Raw genomic sequence first — 6,000 nt, 5'->3', positions numbered from 1 at the left:
AAGTTCAGGTCACCCATGATGACCATGTCCTTTGACCTAACTACCTCCGTGAGCTGACTTAAGAATACCTGGTCTAGCTCTTCCCCTTGGTTGGGACGTCTAAGAGTAGACCCCCACCGTTAAGTCTCTTTCCCCTCGACTGCCTTGTATTCTAACCCAGAGCACTTCTGTGTTCCCCTCCTCTGTTAATTGATACTTTCTGGCCATAAGGTGCTGGAAGGGACAGTGTCTTCTGCAGAGGGCGGTTTCTGTGTCACCTAGGGGGACAGCTTCATAGTTGATCAGGACCTGGCAGGCAGATAAGCTGCCTCCCTTTATTTTTCCTTTGCTCTAGGACAGTGAGTCCTAACCATTTTAGACTCAAGGTACCTCTTGCTAGATTTATGGCACCCCTTGGAAAATGCCAGCTTTTAGCTTTCACTTGGTTTTTGACTATGGAAAAATAATAGAGCAATTCTTCTGTTGCAGAGAACTTGGAGAGACCACTCCAGGTCTGAATGGTTTTAACATGATGAATTCCTGTTTGAAATCTCTGAGTTTATGTTGGGAAACATATTTGCACACCTAACAGTGCTGACTGTGTGGTGCCCTGCAGCATCCGTAACAGGATCTCAAAGCACATCCCAGGGTGCTGCAGGACCATGGTGGAGAATCAGTGCTGTAGGATCTTGGTAACTTCCTACTGCACAGATAGATAAACCAAAACCCTGCAGTCTTTTCTCTGATCCTGAGGAAGCAACCCAGGCTCTATGCTTCTTCCCAGCACCATAGGCTTCCCTCTTCCTCCTCCTCCTCTTCTTACCTTCTGTTCCCAGAACTTTTAAATATCTTTGTGGCTACACCTTAATTCCCTTGTGAGTTCCAGCTGCTGCTAGCCTTCCAGCCAGGCAGACTCTTAACTGCTGACTACCTGCAGCTGGGTCTAGGCTGAGCTGAAGACCCAACACCTTACGGCTCGGTATGCTTGCTTCTCAAAGCAGAGTTTGAATTCAAAGCCTTCTGTAAGGGTTTGGCTGGGACATGGGTGTCCAGGCCTGTGGGTAGGCCACTGGGAGCAACTAGGGGGTCAGCAAGGCGGGAGTGCAGATTATCAGAGTGTCAAGATGGGGTCTAGGCTGGAGGCGCTGAAAACATGGGGACCAAGTTCCAGGAGGGCTGAGAGGCAAAATCCAAGATGTATAGTCCAAGAAGTGAGCCAAGATCAGAAACCAGGGGTCAGAGCCAGTGCCTCATTCCAGGGGAGATGCAAGTCAGAGTCCATAAAAGCCAAAGCCAAGTCGGGGGCCAGGAGAATCACAAGGAGCAGTGAATGTGAGGTTTGCCAGAACAGACTGAAACTGTCATGGTGTGCCTGCAGCCTGAGACTGCAGGTGTGCTTAAAAGGTATAAGCAGTGATTTCAGCAGCTCCATCTGGTGCAAAACTAGGGCAGTCTCATTAGCCAGGCATCGGGGGCAGGTGTGATGGGTCAAATGCTTGGCCCAACTGGGCACATGTGATCAATGATTGGAGGAGACCTTGTTGCCTTCCAGAGGAATCCAAAGGAGCTCTTCTACCCAGCAACAGAAGCAGCCCCTTGTCTTTGGTTGTCAAGCCACTAGAGAGAATGCCTTGCCCTCGCTCAGTAGGCTACACTACTACTCCATTTAAAATATGTGCTTGTCTCAAGTGTCCCAAAATATGTGCTTGTCCCAAGTAGGAAGTGTCATACATGCCATTTCAGCAGGTGCAGTGAATACACACAAAAGAGGTATTATTAATACCAAAAGAGATATTATTTCACAAAGTTGTTTGTGATACAGCCAGGATGAGAACTCTGGGCCCTCTCTGTGGCAGAATCAACCCGTATCTACACCGCAGCTCATTAAACTTGGATTAAACTTGTGTGCTTGGCAGTGCTATGTGAAACCCTCCTGCCTTTTCAAAGCTCAAGATGCACAGCTGCAGTGGCCCAGAAGGCAATTGTGTGTGAAGGTATCCCACGACAGTGAAAGAGCCCAGGGCTATCAGCAAGCAGGAAAAAGATGGCCCTGTGTTTAAGGCAATGAGCTGGGACCCTGGAGAATTGGATGACATCCTCATGTCTGTGCTACAGGTTTCTATGGAGTGCCAGACAAGCATCATTAAACCAGACCGTTTGGGTAGAGCCTATTCCCTTCATAAAGAGAAACACCCTCTATTCCCTCCTCAGGTCATCTGTCTGAATAGGGAAGGTCTCATGCTCCATGGGTCACTCCCATCTCTACCACAGCCTCCCTCCTGGTGAATCTTCTGCAGGTATCCTTGCCTTGGCTTCCTCAGGCCCAGGTTATTTTTCTGTCCTGGATGCGTGTGCCCCCAATTTTGATTTGTTTAGGGTTCAAGGGGCAGTTTGGGCTGGTTGGGGACTGAGTAGTTCCCTCGGCTTGTATTAGTTAATCTCAGTTGCAGCTGTACCCCATCTGGGGCAGGGTTGATGCTGCATTCGGGGTGCTGGGTGGAGGGAGAGAGGATGTGAAGTGTTTGGAGATGGTGCAGGTCTGGGATCCAGTCCTACACTTGGTCTGATACTTTAAAATCACAAATAGTGGTTGGGTTCCAGCCAGTGTAGAGCAAATGGCTTGCAACCAGCTGCTCCCTTGTGTCTGCCTCACCCACCGACTAAATCCTGTACTCCTTGGATAAGGGGCTGCCACGCGGCACAGTGGGGTCTTGATTCTGGACTTGAGCTTCCTGGGTGCTGTGAATAATGTCTGGATCTGGGGTCTGACTCAGGTTTGTTTCTGTGACAAACTCTATCTCTTGCCTGGTCTCTTCCTCTAGTATCTTCACCAGAACAAGGGAGTGAAGAGCTCCCAACAGACATAGGGCCTGTCTCTGAAGTGCCTTCCACTAACTCCTGCTGATAAGTCTCCCTCTTTCTCCCCAGGTGGATGCCGTGCGGGTGTATGTGAAGAGTGACTCTGAGGACCTGCAGTACCCTGTCCTCTTTGTAGTTCGCCAGCAGAAGGGAGTGCTCTCATGGCAGGTCCCACTGATTTTTCGAGGCCTGTAAGTGACAGAGCTTCTCTTTCCAGTTTGTTCCTTTTTTTCCTCCAGAAAAAATATTTCCCTGGGAGCTAAAACAATCTTAGGTTAAGCCTTGGGGTATTAGGTTTGATGAGGGTTGTGGTTTTTGGCTTTTAGGTTTCCTATGAACTCAAGGTTGGAGGCATTAGGTAAAATGGTGCAAGGTTTTTCCCACCACCATTTTGCTAAAAGGTGAGTTGCACAGGTGTACTTAACCCAGCAGAGCTTTTTCAAAGCCTCTGTGCAGAGCATGCCTGGTGTTCATCCTGTTGGTAATCCTGGCAGTTTGCTTTGTTCTGGCCTCCTCGTGCCTGTCCTCACCTCTTCTGGCTCATCGGAGATCTCTCGCCCTTTGGTTTATCCAGCACTGTGCAAAATACAAGATGCAGAGAATATGCAAGGGAGACATTTCTTACAGCCATCAAGCTCTGTTGTTGTATTATTGGGCACCTTGGTCTGCTAGCTGAATGCACCACAGCAATTTTACATCTACAGGAAGAATGGGTAGATAATACTTGGGTCTTCCAAGCATTTTCCTGTATCTTGTTTAATAAGCCAGGGACCAGAGTAGCTTGGGTTCCCCAGAATAGCAGGTGGTATAGTTGTGGGGCAGAAAGTTCTGCTTTTAATTTTTGCAAATAGCGATAAATTCCCGAGTATCCTAAAATAGGGACGTTTTTCTTGTCATCCATTGCTCATGATAAACCTGGCTTTCTGACCCACCAAAGCCTGAAGATCTAACTATTGATAAACCCTGAAAGATTTGGTAAAGGTGGGGGTTGGTCACAGGATTGGCAGGGGGGCCTCATGACTCACTCCAGGGCAACAGTGAAAACATGATGTGATCTGCACATTGCACCTCCAGGTCACTCTGCTGAATAGTGATGCCCAACTCCCCCACCACAGCCACATCTGAGAACCTCCCTGTCACAGAGCTTCTGTCTCACCCATGAGTCATAGTTGAAGGGAAAATTTCCAAGTGATCACCCTTATTCCTCAGTGCTGCAGGGTGGTTTATTCTGCTGCAGGGGTGGGTAAAATGCAGCCCGTGGGCCGGATGCGGCCTGCCAGGCCATTCTATCTGGCCCATGGGACCCCTAAAAAATTTAGAAAATTAATATTTATCTGCCCCTGGCTGCCTGACATGCGGCCCTCGGTGGCTTGCCAAAACTCGGTAAGCGGCCTTCTGCCCAAAATAATTGCCTGCCCCTGTTCTACTGGCTGTGGTGCTGCACAGTCCAGCTGTGCCTGGCATAGGTGTCTAGCCCTCTCCCTCCCTGCAGGATGGCTGGGCAAGGACTGTGCGTGAGGCTGCAGACCTTTTTCTGTTGGACTGCTGAGCCAGAAAAATCAGGGTAGGGGGATTCATTTTGATCTGAAGGGAATTAAATGTTTGCATCTTGCTGGAATGAGAAACAAACAAGGAAACAAACTTTTGTGCTGAACAGGATGCTTGCTCTGACTTAAAATCAAATGCTTGGTACTAGTAGAGAAGGGAAGGGGCCTGAAGGCTCAATTACCAAACCCCCCAGGCCAGGAAGAGGTCATAGAGCTCCCCCTTCCATCCCATAACCTAGCCATGGGGCATCTACTTGGATTATGGGCTGGGGAGGTTGAGTTTAGATCTACACTCTGCAGGATTGGAACGACCTCTTAGGAGGGTATCCTCATCACCAGGTGGTGGGTGTCTGTGGGCCACTCCTGGTGTTAAGATTCTGGGCGTCTGTGGACCACTTTTGGATAAGATTCTGGTCTATTGACTAGTAAGAGAGAAAGACAGGAAGATGAAGGCTGATGGTGAGGATGCTGACCTAAGTGTTGGGGGACCTGGGCATCAGCCTCTGTTCCCATGAACTTTGGCTATTTATACAAAGCAGAAGATTGGAGAGGCTGAGACCTCCCTGCCTTCTGCCACTCTCCAGGAAGAAGGGAAAGAAGGAGTTTGAATCCTGTGAGGCAGAGGAAGGAGTTAGAGAAGGGAAAGAAGGAGTTTGAATCCTGTGAGGCAGAGGAAGGAGTTAGACCCAAGTCCATCACACCCTGGTTGACAGTCCTGACTGGTGGCCTGTTGGGTGGAAGGAAGAGTAAGTCACTCGTAGTCCCAACCCAGGAATTAGTTTTTTCAGGTGAAAACATTCTGTGAATGGTTTTGAGGTGACCAAAACCATGTATTTTGGCAAGTTTATTATTTCCCAGCTCTTCATTGGACCCAAGTGCAGGGCTGATGGTTAGGGAGTAGGAAACGGAGAACTAGCCTGAATTTTACGCCTTGACTCTTGAGTGACTGTAAACTCCCATTGCCTGGGTACGAAGTGACCATTCTGTGGGCTCTCTGATGTAACTGAATGGCAGTCTACCCCTGGGCAGGAGGAGCACAGCAGTGCCCTGTGCCTCCACGATTTGGAACTGGACTGATCTACAGGACAGGGTTTGAGACCAAGTGTTGCATTATTTTTTGCCTACAGCAAGAAATAGCCATGCTTTGGGCTTTTCCTCTTTGTCCTCATCCACCTGAGTTGTTTGTGCCTATGGCTAAAAAAATACAAAAGCAAACATCATACAATATGTTGATCTAGGGTGTTTCAGGAATAGCTTTATACTAAGGAGTCTGCATGTTAATGGAAGTCAGTTTAGACTGATATGCTACCAACCAAGGACTTCTCTCCCTTGTCTATGAGCTCCATGGCTAGAACTAGGGGGTGGGTGATGTTGGGGTCTGCAGGCTCCCAAGTCCAAGTCCTGCTCAGTATAGCATTCATGACTGTATTGCCCATTGTTGTAGATTCATGGATGGTGAAGGTAGTGGACAGGCCACCTAAGGGGCTGAGGATATCTGATTAAAGTTTCCTTCCCTGGGTCTGGATTCTTCTATCGGGCAAGTAGAGCGCAGCTTCACCTCTGTGCAGGAGATTTTGTCCAGTGCTGCTTTTCCTTCTCTCCCTCTTTCCCTTTC

The 6,000-nt window shown here is 48.7% G+C and overlaps 1 protein-coding gene across 1 annotated transcript in view; it reads left to right on the top strand.

The window, feature by feature from the left end:
* Positions 1 to 6,000, top strand: part of SIDT1 (SID1 transmembrane family member 1) — a 58,289-nt gene that overhangs the window by 27,849 nt on the left and 24,440 nt on the right. The window contains exon 2 of the mRNA XM_019548534.1: positions 2,908 to 3,029. The gene's annotated coding sequence lies outside the window, so the exon portion shown is untranslated. The remainder of the gene's footprint in view (positions 1 to 2,907; positions 3,030 to 6,000) is intronic.

The sequence above is a fragment of the Crocodylus porosus genome, unplaced genomic scaffold (assembly GCF_001723895.1).
Source record: "Crocodylus porosus isolate Cpor-Errol unplaced genomic scaffold, CroPor_comp1, whole genome shotgun sequence".
NCBI lineage: Eukaryota > Metazoa > Chordata > Crocodylia > Crocodylidae > Crocodylus > Crocodylus porosus.
The sequence above is the reverse complement of the archived record's forward strand: the minus strand, read 5'-3'. Positions and strand labels throughout refer to the sequence as shown.